Source organism: Callorhinus ursinus, unplaced genomic scaffold, assembly GCF_003265705.2.
Source record: "Callorhinus ursinus isolate GAN/ISIS: 27379988/994484 unplaced genomic scaffold, GSC_fseal_2.0 scaffold30, whole genome shotgun sequence".
NCBI classification, from domain to species: Eukaryota; Metazoa; Chordata; class Mammalia; order Carnivora; family Otariidae; genus Callorhinus; species Callorhinus ursinus.
The window spans coordinates 183,863-203,102 of NW_027397092.1; the positions used below are offsets into that span (position 1 = coordinate 183,863).

Here is a 19,240-nt window from a genome sequence, read left to right on the forward strand (position 1 = left end):
TTCTAATGCATGGCTTAGGCATCGTTTGTTGCTTTTTCTCTAGTTTTTTAAGGTGTAGAGTTAGTTGGTGAATTCGGGATTTTTCTATTTTTTTGAGTGAGGCTTGGATGGCTATGTATTTCCCCCTTAGGACTGCCTTTGCAGTATCCCATAGGTTTTGGACTGATGTGTTTTCATCCTCATTGGTTTCCATGAATTGTTTAAGTTCTTCTTTGATTTCCTGATTGACCCAAACATTCTTGAGCGGAGTGGTCTTTAGCTTCCAAGTGTTTGAATTTCTGCCAAATTTTTTCTTGTGATTGAGTTCCAGTTTTAAAGCATTGTGGTCTGAGAATATGCAGGAAATAATCTCAATCTTTTGGTATTGGTTGAGACCTGGTTTGTGACCCAGTATGTGGTCTATTCTGGAGAAAGTTCCATGTGCGCTTGAGAAGAATGAGTATTCTGTTGTTTTAGGGTGCAATATTCTGTATAAAACCATGAGGTCCATCTGGTCCAGTGTATCATTCAAAGCTCTTGTTTCCTTGTTGATTTTCTGCTTGGATGATCTGTCCATTGCTGAGAGTGGAGTACTGAGGTCTCCTACAATTAACATATTGTTATCGATATGATTCTTTATTTTGGTTAACAGTTGGCTTATGTAGATGGCTGCTCCCATGTTGGGGGCATAGATATTTACAATTGTTAGATCTTCTTGTTGCATAGACCCTTTAAGAATGATATAGTGTCCCCCTGTGTCTCTAACTACAGACTTTAGTTTAAAATCTAATTTGTGTGAAACAAGAATTGCTACCCCAGCTTTCTCTTGAGGTCTGCTGGCATGGAAGATGGATCTCCATCCCTACCCTTTCAGTCTGGATGTATCTTTAGGTTCAAAATGAGGTTCAAAATGTCTCTTGTAGACAGCCTATGGATGGGTCTTTTTATCCAGTCTGCAACCTGTGCCGTTTAATGGGAACATTTAGGCCATTCATGTTGAGAGTGATTATTGAAAGATATGAATTAATTGTCATCATGTTGCCTGTGAAGTCCTTGTTTCTATAGATTGTCCCTGTACATTTCTGTTGTATATCACTCCTGGGGTCTTTCTCCTTTTATAGAACCCCCCCTTAATATTTCTTGCAGGGCCGGCTTAGTGTTCACATATTCTTTCAGTTTCTGCTGGTCTTGGAAGCTCTGCATCTCTCCATCCATTCTAAATGACAGCCTTGCCAGATAAAGTATTCTTGGCTGCAAGTTCTTCTCATTTAGTACCCTGAATATGTCTTGCCAGGCCTTTCTGGCTTGCCAGGTCTCTGTGGATAGGTCTGACGTTATTCTGATGTTCCTCCCTCTGTACGTAAGGAATCTCTTCCCCCTAACTGCCCTTAAGATGGTTTCCTTGGTTCTAAGATTTGCGAGGTTTACTATGACATGCCGGGGTGTTGGCCTGTTTTCCTTGATCTTGGGAGGGGTCCCCTCTGCCTCTAGGATGCAAATGTTTGTTTCATTCTGCAGATTAGGGAAGTTCTCAGCTACGATTTGCTCAAATACATCTTCTAGTCCTCTCTCTCTCTCCACTCCCTCCGGGATTCCAATTATTCTGACATTGGAACGCTTCATGGTGTCACTTATTTCTCTGATTCTATTTTCATGGATTCTGAGTTGTTTTTCCCTGGCCTCCTCTTTTCTCTTTTTATCTATTATATTGTCTTCCAGGTCGCTTATTCGTTCTGCCTCACTTACCCTAGCTGTTAGATTATCTAGATTGGATTGGATCTCATTGATAGCATTTTTAAGTTCTGCCAGTTCAGTTTTCATTTCTGCCCTTGAGACTCTGTGTTGACATTAGTTGATTTCTCCATTCTAGCTATTGTCTTCACAATTGCTAGCCTGAATTCCATCTCTGACATCTTGGTTATATTTGAATCTATTTGTAAATCTGTGGCATAAATCATAGTCTCTGAGTTTTTCCTATTTTGGGGATTCCTCCTCCAGTCTTTCTGTTGATGGCTGGTTGAGGGAATGTATAGAGTCCAAATTATTGACCAGAACCCAAGCAAGATGCACATTGTTTTATAGGCTTAGGGTTGCTGGCCTCTTGTTTTCCCAGCCTGTCTTCTGGGCGAGGGGCCTGCTGCACTGTTACTCAGACAACCCTGTTTGGGCAGAGTTGCCCTGCCCACCCATGGTGGTGGATGGGCTCAGTAGAAATCAGTTTTTTGGGGCTTTTGTTCTCTGGCAACTTTCCCTGGCAGCTTTCCACATCTTTTCCGCGAGTCAGAGCAGAAGAGACCATTTCCAACCCTCTGCCTCAGATCAGAGAGACCGCAGTCCATTCTTCAATGAGCTCTCCAGGCCACACTGTCTCCGTTTCTGTCTGTGCTGCTATAAACTGCAGTGGCCTGGGTTGTGCGCCCCTCTGCAGCACCCCCAATCCTGCCTCCATGTCGGGGCACGTCTCCGCACTTTGTGCTTCTAAAACCGCCAGCTGCTCCCAGTTCGCACACGCGACCCCGCCTCTCCGGGTCCCCCCCTCCCCCCGTGACTGCCCTAAAGTCCTTTCCCTGCCACTACAGGTCTGCGAGTCTGTGCCTGGTCCCCAGCGCGCGAGGCCGTCGCTCACCGGCGGTGTAGGATCCCCACAGCCAGGCTCCTTCCCGCTGCCGTTTATCCTCCGATATCTGCCCACAGAATCAGGGCTCCCTGCTTCGTACCTCGAAACCAACCGCCTGCGATATTCTGTTTGTAGAGATCCAGATCTTCTTACATCTCAGGCTGATTTCGTGGGTGCTCAGAGTGGTCTGATAGTTATCCAGCTCAATTCCGGGGACCAGTTGAAATAGGGTCCCCTACTCCTCCGCCATCTTTTCTTCCTCCGCTAGTGTCTATTGATTTGAAAGCATGGCCTTGTATTTCCAGGGCAATATGTAACTCTCTGTCTCAGGGGTGATGTTAAAAAAGCCTATAATCTCCGGTTTTATAGGCCTTTGGAGGGTCTCTGTGTTTTTTCCAGGGTTGTAGCTCATCTTTTCAAGTTCTCTAGAGAAATATGATAATACTCGATTTCGTGTTTTATAAAGAATGTTTGTGGGTATCACTAACCTCAGCTTCCATTCTGGGTCCTGAACCTGCTTGCTTTAGCCCCTTGGGAGAAGGCACGGGGCTCTTCTTTGATGTTCTCTTTGGGCTTATAGCTGTTTGGGGACACTTTTGGGATGTGTCCGTGACACTTCATAGATTTAAATTAAATTATATTAAATAGCAGACCCAGGGCTTGTGGGTGCCTGAAACACGGCTTCTTCTTAGAGGACGTTGCTGAGGCACTGTTGCAGGTGGCAGAAATAGAGAGTGGACGTCATTGTCCTGAGGCCAGTGGGTAGCTGTAAGAACGTTCTTGGTGGGAAGGCTCCATGGTTGTAGGTCTGGGACTGGATTCAGCTTGGCCTTTGGTGCTTACCAGGACCTCCCAGGGAGTGCCCCACTCTTATCCTTAATAGCAGTCCAGGAAGGACTGGTATAAATACAAGACCTGACAAAACCTTCGCTTGGGTGCACTTTACTTAGTCTTCCCAGAATCCTCCCTTCCATTTGCCAAGACAACTCCTCTCCCTCCAAACCCTCTTCATGCTTCTCTTCAAAAGCATTTGTCTTGTCTTTTCTGTTAGAGTAGTCTTTTGTGGTCCACTAAAACTGGAGCTGAGATTATTGGTAACCCCAAACTAACTTCCTTTTCCCCTTTCTTGAAGACTGCAAGGAGACAGTCTTTAGTCATTCCAAAGGGAAAGGGTAGGTGGCTTATTTACACTGTAGGCCCTTTTCCCATGAGTTCAGTTCTTAAAATAAAGTGAGGGGGGCATGAATGTCCCCAATAAAGTGACCAAAATTAAAAATCTTGTCACTTGCTACCTGACGGAGTCACAAAGTCAAGGAGAAGGAATAGGTTGTTAACATACTTGAAATGTTGAGAATTACTGCTCAAAGACCTACTTTATTATTTTTGTACTTCTGGTATTCCTATGTATAAACTAAGGGGGAGTTACACCTCCCGAGAACTGACGGAAGGAAAAAGAGGTTACTTATCTCAGCTATCCGCAGTCCTGTATTTAGTTCAGTAAACGCTTACTTGTTTGTTTATTTATTTATAAAGATTTTTAAAAAGTAATCTCTACACCCAATATGAGGTTCGAACTCACAACCCCAAGATCAAGAGTTGCACACTCTACTGACTGAGCCCGCCAGGCACCTCTCAGTAAACATTAAGCATCACTAGAGCTAGATTGGGCTGGGGAATTGGAAAATTCTGAGATAAATAGGATATAGTTCTTGCCCTAAAGAAGCTTAGAGAATAGAGGATAAAATAGGTTCTAAAAATACGAGCAACATGGAGACTATGGAAAAGAAGTGGGAAATATTGCACTTTTTTTGGTGAACAAGAACAGAGGTGGCCTGTGAAGGAATGAAAGATTGGTAAGACTTGGCAGCTAGAGGTACAATCATTCTACTTAGAAGACATTGCAATTGCCCCCCACCATCCATCGCACATTTCTGTTAGGTCATAGCAATGTCATTTGGGGGAATTGATTCTATCCCTGCTCTCTGGATACACTCTGATTGGTTCAACCTCGTTGATGCCACCCTGCATCCTTTCTCTCATAATTAATTCAGGTAACCTGGACTTGAGGCATTTTGTTGGATGGCAGATGTAGGTTGAATGTGCATAAATCACAGGAATTTTTCTTGAATTCCATGACATTGATGCTATATTTCCTTCAAGTTGCTAGGTACTACCATGTATTGATAGGGAGCTGGGAATTGTAGAGTCCACTATGAGGGAAACAAGTCTAAGGACAAAGTGACCCAGGGAGGGGCACAGAGCTATAGAAAGGCAGAAAAGTGGAACGTCAGTACTCCCCTAACAGGTACAGGAAAGTTGAAATCCTTCGACATCTTGTAGTTACATAAGCTGATAAATTCATTTAACCATTCATGCTAGTCCACATGAGGATTTCTGTACTTGGAACCAAAAATATTGCAAATGACATGAGATGGGTGAGGGGTGGGCATTTCAGGGAAGCTCAGTTTAGGCTCAAGAAATATCATAACAGACAAAGGGTAAGAGATGAGATGTGCCATATTTGGGGAAGGGGCACAAGGGTCATGAAGGGCAGGCTGAATTTGAGGATTAGAATTTTACAGCTGAACATAAATATAAAGATCACTTGTTCCAGACCTTCTTTTGTCATATGAGGAAAAGGGAGGTTGGGGAGCCCCGTGACTTTTCAGGGGTTGAGCTGGGTGGTGGTGTAAAAGCTGCCAGTCTGTTCTCTGGATCCTGCCTGCCTCCCCACTTCTTATGTGAACACGGTGCCTGGCCTCCAGATCAGTCTCACTTCCTCCTCAGTGTCCCATGTCTTTTCAGACTTAACTGGGACAAGATGGCACCTGTCATTTCTGCCCAAACCCTTGTTCTTCCATGTGTCCTGTCTTGAGTTACTCAAGATAGAAATGTGTTTTTTTCTTCCCACCTAAATGTTCTTCTTACGTGATCTTGCATACCTTCTCTCAACCTCTATATCCTGATAACTCCCAAACATACAGGTTTAAGCCCATGATTTTTAGACTCTTGGATACATATTCCATTTGTACATTTTCATCGGAAGTTCTCAGGAGTATATTGGACTGAACGTGTCCCAAATGTCATAAATTTCTCCCATTTGCCAAAAAGCCATTATAGCAGACAAGTGGGTCCACTTGTCACGTTTCTGGGATTTATTCCCAGTACCACCTTCTCGCTGGATTGAACCCTCCATCCCCACTAATTAACCAGTTGGTCAGTACTATTTAAGTCTTTATAACACTTTCCATTTTCCCCATCCACTGCCATTGCCTTTATTCAGGTCAACGTTTCTTTCTTTCTTTTTCTTAAAGATTTTATTTATTTATTTGACAGAGACACAGTGAGAGAGGGAACACAAGCAGGGGGAGTGGCAGAGGGAGAAGCAGGCTTCCCGCTGAGCAAGGACCCCGATGCGGGGCTCGATCCCAGGACCCGGGGATCATGACCTGAGCCGAAGGCAGATGCTTAACCACTGAGCCACACAGGTGCCCCTCATCAGCGTTTCTTAACCAGAAATTAGAAGTCCATCTCCTTGCCCCCAGTCTTGCATTACTTCCAGCCTTTCCCCTCTCCAACTGTTAGTGATCGTTCTAAAAGGGACATTTTAGATGACACTGTAGTGGCCCTGGCTACCGATATCCCCTGTCCCCAGTGTTGTGGTGCCCATTTTCTTGGCCATTTTACTTGGTTGTCACTCAGCTGCAGTCTCTTTCCCCCACAATGCACAGCCTTTGATGGCCTTGCTCAGAGTTTCCTCTCTGTTTTTTATCTTTCGCTGGGATCTGCAGTGTACAGCCAAAGCCACTCTTGGCCAAAGTCATGTTTAAGGCCCCTTATGTGGCCCTTTGGGTTTTTAGCCTTTATTGGTGCATGTGGTTTGTTGCAAATCAGGGAGTTGTGTCATTGTTGTGTGTTAGTTTTGCCCACCTTTAGCCTGGAGCTCCCCTCTGGTGGCTCTTGAGAGGAAAAGCTTAGGCAAATGCACAGTCTTCCAGACTACTGGCCGTGCTTGTGATATTATTTGTAAGCCTGGCTGCCTAGGAGTCACCTTCTGCATGAGCAGCTTATTGCTCAGCCAGTGTTTGGTCAGAGGCTGTGCTGGAGCCCCTTGTACCGGGAGGCATCCACCACATGATGGTGGATCTGTATGGCTTGGGCTGCTTTCAGGTGTGCGCCATCCCACTGTGACTGCTCACAAGTGGGTTTAGCCTGGCATGCGTGCATCACTTTCTTGACACCCACATCATCTCCAGGACTGAAGCTAATTTCCTTTTTTTCACTGTTGCTTGTAAATACTGGAGAGGAAGTGTGACTATGAAAGAGGCACAAGTGAAAATTGGCTGTATCTTCAGCATTGAAAACGCTTATTTGTTCAGGACTGAGCTATGTCACAATCTCTTTTTTCAGTTATAGATCTTCTGTGGAAACCTGAGCCTACTAAATGCCCCTTAATCGAGTTTTCCTCTCCTTATTGCTAATGGCATATGAGAATTTTAACTGGCCATGTGGCCATTTAAAGACTACATTTCCCAGCATCCCTTGCAGGTAGGTGTGGCCACATGACTCAGTTTGGGTCAATGAGATGTAGGTAAAGGTATCATGTGTGACTTTTGGGCAGTGTCCTTAAGGGATGAAGCCCGCTCATCTTTGTCTCTCTCTTTTTTGCCTCTGGAATGACTGTATAATGGCTGGGTCTTAAGGAGTTACTTAACACATGAAGGGGCAAAAGTTATAGAATTCTGGGCCCCTTACAGTTTGTGGAAGTGCTCTACAGCCCTGGGCTATCCACCTATGGACTGTTAAAATGAAAGAATAAAACCCCGTTTCTAAGCCAGTATTAATTTGCCCTTACTTGCATGCAGTAATGAATCTGATACCAATCTGATCTCACTGATGCAGCACTAGATCAATTTTTAATTAGAAAGTGATAAACATGGTGTTAGGCTATGTTTGAAAAAACACTATACCATTTTGTGATGGAAGTAGTTAATCAAAGATCACAATGAAGGACACCTGGGTGACTCAGTCAGTTAAGCATCTGCCTTTGGCTCAGGTCACGATCCCAGGGTCCTGGGATCAAGCCCCAGGCTCCTTGCTCAGCAAGGGAACCTGCTTCTCCCTCTGCCTGCAGCTCCCCCTGCTTGTGCTCTCTCTCTCCTTCTCTCTCTCTGACAAATAAATAAAATCCTTAAAAAGAAGAAAGATCACGATGATACACTGTTTTAAAAAAACAAACAGATTTCTGGTGTAATTGACATACAATTTACAACTGCACGTGTTTAAATTATTCAGCTTGGTAAATTGTGACATATGTACAAACCTGTGAAACCATCATCTCAATTAAGGTAATAAATATTTCTGTCATATCCAAAGTTTCTTCTGCTCTTTGTAATCCCTCCTTCCGGCCTCTTTTTTCTTCGTGCTCCCAATCCCCAACTCCAGCCAATCACTGATCTGCTTTCTCTCACTTTAGATTGTTGCTGAATTATTTTTATTGCTGAATAGCATTGCACTATAAGGGTGTATCACAATTTGTTTATCCATTCACTTGTTGATAATCGCTAGGTTGTTTTCCGTTTTGCTAGGTTGTTACAGATAGTGCTGGTATAAGTTTTTGTAAATCTTTTTGTGAACATCTGCTTTCACTTCTCTTAAGTAAATGCCTAGGAGTGGAATGGCTGGGCCATGTGGTCTGCTTATGTTTAATGTTTTAAGAAACTGCAAAATGGTTCTCTAAAGTTTTACCTCCCCACTGGGAGTGTATAAGGGTTCAGTTCCTCCACATCCTAATACTTGATATGGCCAGTCTTTTAAATTGTAGTCATTGTAAGAGTCTAGTAGATCTGATTTGGTATCTCATTGTGGTTTTAATTTGCATTTCCTTAAGACTAATGATGCTAAGAATCGTTTCATGCTTTTCTTTGGTACATATCTTCTTTTATGGTGTCGCTTCAAATCTTTTGCCTAATTTTTATTGGCTTTGTTACTCTTATTATTTCCTGTTAATTGTTGCTTTCTTATTACTGAGTTTTGAGAGTTTGTTATACATTTTGGTTATAATTCCTTTATCAGACATATGATTTGCAAATATTTTCTCAAGTCTGTGACTTGTTTTATCCTCCTCTTAACAGTATCTTTCAAAACACAAAAGTGGGGCACCTAGGTGGCTCAGTCGTTAAGCGTCTGCCTTCGGCTCAGGCCATGGTCCCAGGGTCCTGGGATCGAGCCCTGCATCGGGCTCCCTGCTCGGCGGGAGGCCTGCTTCTCCCTCTCCCACTCCCCCTGCTTGTGTTCCCTCTCTCGCTGTGTCTGTCTCTGTTAAATAAATAAAAAAAAATCTAAACAAAACAAAAACACAAAAGTTACTCAATTTTTAAATAGATCTTTGTCTAACCCAAGGTCACAAAGATTTTCTCCTAGGTGTTCTTTTATGACTTTTACAGCTTTAGGGTTTTTACCTTAGATCTATGATTCATTTTGACTTAATTTTTGTACATAATTGTGAGGAATGGATTGTTCTTTTTTCTTTCCCTCCCTTCTTTCTTCCTTATTCTGAGTTTATTAATTTTTTCATTCTCAACGACACAGGTTTTTATATCATTGACTTTCTCTATTGTTTTCTATTTTCTATTTCATTTATTTCCATTCTAATCATTATTATTTCTTTTATTCTGCTTATTTTGTGTTTGCCTTGCTCTTCTTTTTCTGGTTTCTAAATGGGTGAAAGCAGTGGCAAGCGATTTGGAAATTTTCTTTTTTCTAATATAGATGTTTAGTGCTATAAATTTCCATTGAAGTGCTGCTTTTGTTCCATCAATTTTTTTGAATTATTGTGTTTTCATTTTCATCTGGTTCAGGCACTTCTAATTTCCCTTTTGATTTTACCTTTAAGACATAGGTTTAGAAAGGTATTATTTAGGTTCCAATTATTTGGGGATTTCCCAAATATCTTTGTTTTTGATTTCTAACTTAATTCCAATGTTGTCAGAAAACATACTGTGTGTGATTTGAATCCTTATAACTTTATGAGAGTTGTTTCATTGCCCAGAATATGGTCTGTCTTTCTAAGTGTTCTATGTGCCCTTGAAAAGAACATGCATTTTGCTGTCATTGGGTATTGCATTCTGCAAATGTCAATTATGTCTAGCTGATTACTAGTGTTCAAGGTTTCTGTGTCTTTACTGATTTTCTGTCTACTTGTTGAATCAATTATTACCAAATTGTTGTTGAAATATCTATTCATATTATGGTTTATCTGCTTCTTTTTGCAGTTTTGCCTATGTTTCTTTTATGTATTTTGCAGCTCTATTATTAGGTACACGAATCTTTATGATTATTATGCCCTCTTAAGGAAATGACCCTCTTTTTTCCTGTGGGTTTTTTTTTTTTTTTTGCTTAAAAATCTATTTTGTATGATTTAAGATAGATGTTCTTGCTTTCTTTTCATGAGCATTTGCATGAGGAGGAGCAAGATGGTGGAGGAGTAGGAGACCTAAATTTCGTCTGGTCCCAGGAATTCAGCTGAATAGGGATCAAACCATTCTGAACACCTATGAACTCAACAGGAGATTGAAGAAAAGAATAGCAACAACTCTGAACAGAAAAGCGACCACTTTCTGGAAGGTAGGACGTGCGGAGAAGTGAATCCAAGGTGATATTCGGGAGGATAGATGGCGGGGAGGGGGCCTCCGTCGGCCACTTCTGGCAAGTGATAGAGAGGCTGAGCACAAAATCGGACCTTTTAGAAGTCGGCTCCGCTGAGGGACGTCTCTCCAGTGGCTAAGCGGGGGGTGGAACCCTCACTGGGACAGTGTGGTCTCAGGACCCTCGGGGTCACAGAAAGACCGGGGGTGCCTGAGTGCGGCAGAGCTCCCAGGTATTGGAGCCGGGAAGCCGGCTGCAGAGACGGAGCCGAGACGTGGGCTCTCAGCTCGGGGTGGCCATAAACTGTGATCCGCGGCCCAGTCCGGCCACTGCTCCTCCAGCAGGGACCCAACAAGCGGCAGATCCGGGGAGACTCCCCTTCTTCCCCCGGGAGGAGCGGCGCGGGAGCGCACTGCAGGAATCTGCTGGGTTTGGAGACCCCACAAAGGGGTCGGGTGCCAGAGATAGAAATGCTCAGTCACAGGCCGGGTGAGCATGGAGTGCGGCTGGAGACCGGGGACACGGGAATGACTGACTGCTTTTCTCTGGGGCCGCACTGAGGAATGGGACCGAGTTCTCGGCTCCTCCGGGGCAGAGATTGGGAGGCCACCATTTTCACTCTCGTCCTCCAAAGCTGTACAGAAAGCTTGCAGGGAACAAAAGCTCCCGAGAGCAAACCCGAGCAGATTGCTTAGCCAGGACCCGGAAAGGGTGGGGCAATTCCACCTCCAGCAAAGACATTTGGGAACCATGGTAACAGGCCCCTCCCCCAGAAGATCATCAAGAACAGCCAGCCAAGACCAAGTTTACTGATCAATGAGAACAGCAGAACTCCAGTCCTAGGGGAATACTGCACATAGAATTCATGGTGTTTTTCCCATGATGCTTTAGTCTTTCAAAGTTAATTTTTAAAATTTTCTTTATTTTTCCTGTTTCTATTTTTTTTAGTTGAAGTTTTCTTCTTTCCCTTTTCAACCAACATCTTATCAATTCCTTTTTTAAAATCTTTTTTAATTTTCATTTTTGCAGTCATATTCTATCCCTTTATTGTATTTAACCTTATTTTTGTATATATATAAGTTTTTATTTCTTTAAAATTTTAGGATACGGTTTCTTCTAACAGACCAAAATACACCCTAAATCTAGTGTATGGCTTTTGTCTAGTCTCCCTCCTGATCACATTCTCTCCTTTTTCTTTTTTTATTTTCTTTCTTTTTTCAACCAACTTCTTATCTCATCAATTCCTTTTTTAAAGTCTTTTTTAATTTTCATCTTTACAGTCATATTACATCACTTCATCGTATTTACCCTTATTTTTGTATATATATAAGTTTTTCTTTCTTTAAAAGTTTTGGAGGCAGTTTCTTCTAACAGACCAAAATACACCAAAAATGTAGTGTGTGGCTCTGTTATATTCACCAGCCTGATCATATTCTTTTTTTTTTTTCTTTCTTTTTGGGTCTCTTCCGATTTGTTTAGTGTATATTTTTCTGGGGTCATTGTTACCCTTTTAGCATTTTGTTCTCTCATTCATCTATTCTTCTCTGGACAAAATGACAAAATGGAAAGACTCACCTCAAAAAAAAAAAAAAGAATAAGAGGCAGTACCAACTGCCAGGGACTTAATCAATACTGACATTAGTAAGATGTCGGAACTAGGGTTTGGAATGGTGATTATAAAGATCTAGCTGAGCTTGAAAAAAGCATAGAAGATACTAGAGAATCCCTTTTTGGAGAAATAGAAGAACTAAAATCTAACCAAGTCGAAATCAAAAAGGCTATTAATGAGGTGCAATAAAAAATGGAGGCTCTAACTGCTAAGATAAATGAGGCAGAAGAGAGAATTATTGATATAGAAGACCAAATGATGGAGAATAAAGAAGCTGAGAAAAAGAGAGATAAACAACTACTGGATCACGAGGGCAGAATTCGAGATATAAGTGATACCATAAGATGAAACCACATTGGAATAACTGGGATCCCAGAAGAAGAGGAAAGAGAGGGGCAGAAGGTATATTGGAGCAGATTATAGCAGAGAAGTTCCCTAATTTGGGGAAGGAAACAGGCATCAAAATCCAGGAGGCACAGAGAGCCCCCCTCAAAATCAATAAAAATAGGTCAACACCCAATATCTAATAGTAAAACTTACAAGTCTCAGAGACAAAGAGAAAATTCTGAAAGCAGTTTGGGGATAAGAGGTCTGTAACCTACAATGGTAAAAACATTAGATTGGCAGCAGACCTATCCACAGAGACCTGGCAGGCCAGAAAGGAGTGGCATGATATATTCAGAGCACTAAATGAGAAAAATATGCAGCCAAGAATACTATATCCAGCTAGGCTGTCATTGAAAATAGAAGGAGAGATAAAAAGCTTCCAGGACATGAGCGTTTGCATGGTATATCTTTTTTTCCCCCTTGTAATCAATTTGTATCTTGTTCAGTCTTTCCTCCTAGCCTCAAGAACATATGGAATACATTATAGCAATGTTTAATTATCCTTATTTATTAATGCTACATCTCTATAATTTCTGAATTGGTTTTATTTGTGCTTTTTTCCCTCTCCTAATGATAACTTCTATTTTTTTCTGCTTCTTTGCATGCCCAGTGATTTTTAAGTAGATACCACACGTTGTGAATTTTAGGTGTTTGGGACTTTTTTGTTCTAAGAAATATTTTTGAGCTTTGTTCTGTGATGCAGGTGAGTTGCTTGGAAACAGTTTGATCATTTCAGGGCTTGCTTTAAAACTTTGTTAGGTGGGAGAAGAGCAGGTTTCAGTTGAGGGAAAACATTAGCCCACTACTGAGATAAAACCTTTGTAGTTATTCTACCTGATGAGCCTACCTATTAGGAGATTTTTCACTCTGGCTGATGGGAACAGGAATTATGTCTGTTCCTCTTTAAGCTGCTAACATTCTTCCTTCCTATGTTTTTAGGAGGTTTGTTTTGTCCCTGAACTTGGGCTGTTGTCTTACGTGTATGTACTGATCAGGGTTTAGCTGAATACTCAAGGGAGACTCGGCACATTTCTAGAATTCTTTGTGTAGCTCACTCCTGTCTGGCACTCTGCCCTGCAGGCTCTAACCAGCATCCCTTCTGGAACTATTCACTCTGTCTCCTCACCTCAGGGAGACTGCTAGGCTCTGCCTGGGCTCCGTTTTTTGTCAGTTGGGTCTTTTAGGAGGAAGACACTGAGATTACAAGGGGCTTATTAGGGGATGTGAACTGTGAAAGATAAAAATGAGGAAGAAGCCAGGCTGCACAGTGAAGGTTTCAGACTGCATGAAGATAGGAAGCCTAGGAGAGGAAAGGGGAGTGGAAGAAGGATTTTGGGCAGCAAGGGCTTTAGACCACTCTGTAGATCTGATAAAGTTTCCAGCCGGCCAGCAGGAGGTGCTACAGCCAAAACTGCTGGAGAGAGTCTTCCATTGGAAAGAAATGGCCAAACCTGCTGTGTCACTGTCTGGGGACTCCATGGGAAGAGCCTGGCCTTGGTTAAAAGTTCTGGCAGATCCTGGAGGTGCTTAGAACTATAGCCCTTAAAGGCAAACAGAAAGTTCTTTTACTAAGAATGATTGACCAGCACACCTCTCCGGCTGTCAGTTTCATTGTACTGAATGATTACAGCCTCTCTTAGTGAATAGTTCCACTAAAACGAAATCTATACTGTAAGTTGTAACATATGCTCTTTGTTGACTGAACCGATGAACACTTATCTAATAAAGATTTATTGACTTCCTGCTCCATGCTCAATACCGTTCCAGCCTCTAGAAATATGGTGTCGAATAGACATTGTACCTCCTCTCATGGAGCTCACATTCCAGTGGGGATGCACTCAGTTGAGCCATGAAGTTATTGACTTTAGGTATTACACAACCTAGCAAACTTGGGTTCTCTCAGACTTGAAGTCATTGAGCTTGCCCAGCAAAGGAGTCTATAGGCAGGCTCCCAGAGACGGTTAAATGCAAATACACATGACCTCTTCCTCCTTTACTGCACTGTTCCCAGCCACAGAGCTGAGGAATTGCCTCTGGAAAACACATACAAGCCCACCAGCAACTGGGCAGCCTCCCTTCCTGGATAGGGAAGAGAAACATTCTGACATTTACTCATGTAAGCTCACCCACCTCTGAGAATTAGGACTTTTGGTCTTGGAACAAAGCGTAGGTCCTGTTCCAAAGGCTATATGACCTGACGTCATAAAAGGGTCAGATGACAATAGGTTAAGAGCTCAATGTGGGCCCAGGCTCCTCACATTCTCTGGTATAGGCTCATTTCATAATGTCAAGTGGCCAGCTTCTAATTCCATTCCAAAGAGTGAAAATTTAACTCCCATCTCTCTGGCTCAATCACACACACGCGAAGTCTGTCATTTAATAGAAGTGTTCTTATTTGTTAAAAAAAAAAAAAGCAATACAGAGAGACTAAGAAATTGTAGGTGATAAGAACTTATAAAGATGTACAGCATCAAAAGAAAGCTTTATAATTTAATGTCGTTATTCATTGTGTAATTCACTCACTATGGAGTAAGGCACAAACCAGAATAGGCCAGTTGAGAGAACATAATTCTTTAGGAATGGGGATCTGTTTTCAAAACCAAACATGTGAAATCATTATGATGAAAATCAGCTATTAGAGGATGGGATAATTCCAGGATTAATTTTCACTGGTAATAATTCATCAAGCCCAACATGTCCCTAAGTCCTAAGACTTCCCTCACTCAGCCACTAATTTACCTGGAAGGAGATGTCAGTAGATGATACAAGGTCTAGTAATGCAGTTTCCCACCAAAATCTAGTTGCACACCATTTGTGGACAGATGGAATTTAGTTTAACACCCCTCGAGGGCTAAAGATAGTCTAGGCTCTCAAAGAGCAGATGCTGTAAGATCCTAACCTACCATAGAATCAATAAATCAGGGGCTGGGATATTCAAATGGAAAGACCTGTTACTCCTCCCCCAAACCCCACTCAACAATGTAAATATCGATTTGTCCCCTTTTGGTGTAGGTTTGGGGCAATGCTGCTGAACTGCTCTTTAGTAGATAGTAGAAAGTGGAGCCTCTCTGAATCTCAAGCTTAGAAATTTCTCTTCCCATACAAATTGCTGAGACAGAGGAATATATTCTTTGTCATCCAGACCACCTGGCAGTTTGACATGATTTGTAGTATATTCATTTTTGAGGATAACAGATTTCAGGTTATTTTTAGGTCTTTAGCAGGAAGACAACATTTTCTTATATTAATATAGTAAAATATTGCAGATCCTGGTAGCTTTATGAATTCTATTAGCCAGAGCATACGATGGGGGATCCAACCTAGTTGGATGGGGTATGTGCTGAGGAGCTGGGAGGTTTCACTGAGGAACAAATAGACACTTCAAAGAGGAGTTGGCACAATGGTGATTGGCGGTAAGAGCAGTTCAAGGTGAGGCAACACTTGGTGGAAGACCCTCAAGCTCTGGAAAACTTGACATTTGAGGAACTAAATAAAAGATGGCATAGCTAATGAAGAGAATAGTGCAAAGTGGAGCTAGAGAAAAAAGTAGGAGGTTGATCACACCAGGTGTTGGGAACAATCTTCTTTTTCTAGAAGTTCTCTCTCTCTCTTTCCCATTCATTCACTTTTTGGAGCCAGCCACTGTTCGGAGTGCTTGATATATTTTAACTTATTTATTCCCCACAACCATCTAGATGCTACTATTTTCCCCATTTTACAGGTAAGGAAATAGATCAGAAGGATTAAATAACCTGTTCAAAGTTCCATATCTACTGAGTGGTTAGATCCGGGATTCTGATCCTGAACTCCACTTCCTCCCAAGAACAGTGGAATGCAATAAAGGATTTTAAGTAGAGGAGAGACATCATCCATTCTGTGTGTAAGAGATGGCTGTACCCACAATGTGGAGAAGGAATCTGCTAAGAGCAGGTAGACCCATCAGGGGTCTATTGTAATATTCTCAACGAGAAACAATGGTACCTTGAAGTATGGCAGCGGCTAAGGAGATGAGATTAACTGAGGGATGTTTAGGATTCCCACCTGACAAGACCTTGTGACCGGAGGTGTCAAGGATGGCACACAATACTGGTAAGAGCAAGTAAGTGGATGGTGGTGCCATTTACTGAAGAGGGTGCACTGACAAAGGAAGGTATTTGAAGGAAAGGATGGTCGTATCCATTTATTATGTGTTGAGTTTGGAATAAGCATTTGAATGGATGGGCGTGTAGCAGACAGCTAAAGTCTGGGCTGGATATATGAACTTGGGCTTCATCCTCCTATTGATAGTACAGATGTTATCTAAAGCCATGGAAAGAGAGACAGTTGCTGGAAGAGAGTGTAGACTGAGAAGAGAAGGCTGAGGGCTCAAGAATGAAATGGAAAACAAAAGCTAACCTATTTATACCTTTGATGAATCCACAGCGTTGCCTTATTGTGCTGGAATACATTTTCTGAATTATGAATTAGTGACTGCAGACGGCAGGAACCAGGCTTGTAATTAGAATATTAGTTTAAATCTTGGCTCTGTGCCATCTTAAAGAAAATGAGCACCAGACATGCTTGCTGTGGTCATGCACCGAATGCCTCAGAAGCTAGTCTTCTCTGGGATGCTTCTCATCATCCCAGAATAGGGATTCATGTGTGGTCTACTCTGGAGTGGCCCTGGATGAGAAAGGCAGATCATCACATGTGAAAACTTCATATCACAAAGGACCAAACGGGCATCCACCATTGTTATTAGCTCATCTCTTAAGAGTAACAAAGTTGCAAATGCCCTAGAAAATCAAAGCCACAAGATTCGGTATTCAGATTCAGTGGAAAATGGATCAGTTGTATTTTCTCTTTCTGATTCCTGGGTAGTAACTTACAGATACTCCCAGTACACAACACAGTAAGTGCTATTAATCTTATGTGCACTAGGGCTAAGACTGCCTCCAAACCATACACAGACAACATCTGCTATAGAGTGATAACAACTGTGGCTTACATCATTGAGCAAAGTCCTGTTAGGAAAATGCTTCAGAAGTTAAAACTGAGCAGTGATTCATTTAACCCAAATTAAAGTATCAATTACAAAAGTTCTTTTGGAAGAATGTTAAAATAATTAGGCCAGTTAAATTATAATGTTCAAATATATATTTACTTTAAAGATTTTTTAAAATTTAAAATAACAAAATGTATGTGATTAAAAATGAAAAATTCTATATATCTAAAATCTATATCTATAGATAATATATATCTATAATATATAATAATATATATCTATAATATATATAAAATACATAACACACACATATATATACATATATATATATATACATATATATATTTGTTTCTGTTATTTGTTTGCTTTGTCTTATAGTAAAAGCTGCCTCTTCTCTGGCACATGGGAAATTTGGTATGCCAGGAAACTGTCTTGACTATATTCCTTTAGGTTTGTGGTGTTGAATACACACATATTAAGGGATAGGAGGTTTGGGAACAGATAAGAACAGATGGGGATATGGTCTCGCACTTTAACTAGTGTTGTTCTATGTGGGCACTTGGCAGATACTCAATGAATACTTTCAGACTGAACGAATAAGAACAGTTTACTGTGTTTACAAATTATATTTGCCGTCATTCATTAATTCTTTTAGTGAAAATCTACCATGTTATAGACCCCCATCTTGTGAGCTTTACCAGTGCTCAAATATGATGTATGTAGGATACACATAAATAGAAATAAAACTTAGATAATATGTTTAAACATATACCCACCTGTATTGTTAAATGACAAAGAGTAACAATTAGCAGAGATGTGGGACAAATACTTTTTAAAAAGGTCATTATCAGGGTGCCTGGGTGGCTCAGCCAGTTAAGTGTCTGCCTTTGGCTCAGGTCATGATCTCAGGGTCCTGGGATCGAGCCCTGAGTCGGGTTCTCTGTTCAGTGGGAAGTCTGCTTCTCCCTATCCCTCTGCCTCTCCCCAGCTTGTATTCTCTTGCTCTCTCTCTCTCTCAAATAAATACATAAAATCTTACAAAAAAAAGGTCAGTATCTACTGAAGTGGGACACATGCATCTGCTATGATGTATCTGTTATGTTGGATAGTGTCAGGGAGCAAGAACTCCTGTCTCATTCAAGGTCCTAACTACATTGAGAATATAAAATCAACAAAAGACAGATTAAAAGGAGAAAATCAAATTTAATAGATGTATGTATGGGAAATCCACATAGACATGGAAATTCCAAAGATAGTCAGGCAAAATGAGGTATATATGCCATTCTGAGCTAAGGAGAAGCAGGTAGGAGGGTCTGGGATTTTGGAGGAGAGGAATGTACTTCACAGGATGATAAAAGCAGATGTTTGGTAATTAGATGTATGCCCTACCCTACAGATGGGTCACTCAGATAAAATTAATCTCTGTTAATAACCCTGATTCGGGGGGGGAAGATGGCAGAGGAGTAGAAGACCCTATTCCAACCGGTGCCCGGAATTGAGCTGGATATCTACCAGACCACTCTGAATACCCACAAAATCAGCCTGAGATGTAAGAAGATAGATCTGGATCTCTACAAACAGAATATTGAAGGCAGTTGGTTTCGAGGTATGAAGCAGGGAGCCGTGATTCCATGGGCAGATATTGGAGGATAAACGGAAGGGGGAGGGAGCCAGCCATGGGGATCCTACACCGCTGGGGACGGGGCACAGACTCACAGTCTGATAGCGGTAGGGAAAGGATTTTAGGGCCTTTCTGGGAAACCAGAATGGCGAGGCTGCACCTGCAAACTGGGGGTGGTTGGCAGTTTTAGAAGCACAAAGGGCAGAGGTGAGCCCTGACCTGGAGGCAAGGACTGGGGGCACTGCGGAGGGGCGCACAACCCAGGACGCTGCAGTTTATAGCAGCACAGACAGAAATGGAAATAGTGTGGCCTGGAGAGCTCACTGAAGACCAAACTGTGATCTCTCTGCTCTGAAGGAGAGGGCTGGAAACAGTCTCTTCTGCACTGACTCTCAG

General features: G+C 41.9%; 1 pseudogene; it reads left to right on the plus strand.

Moving 5' to 3' along the window:
• Positions 1–15,639: 15,639 nt before the first annotated feature.
• On the plus strand, positions 15,640–17,301 carry LOC112815027 (protein SPO16 homolog pseudogene; annotated as a pseudogene).
• The last annotated feature ends 1,939 nt before the right edge of the window (positions 17,302–19,240 follow it).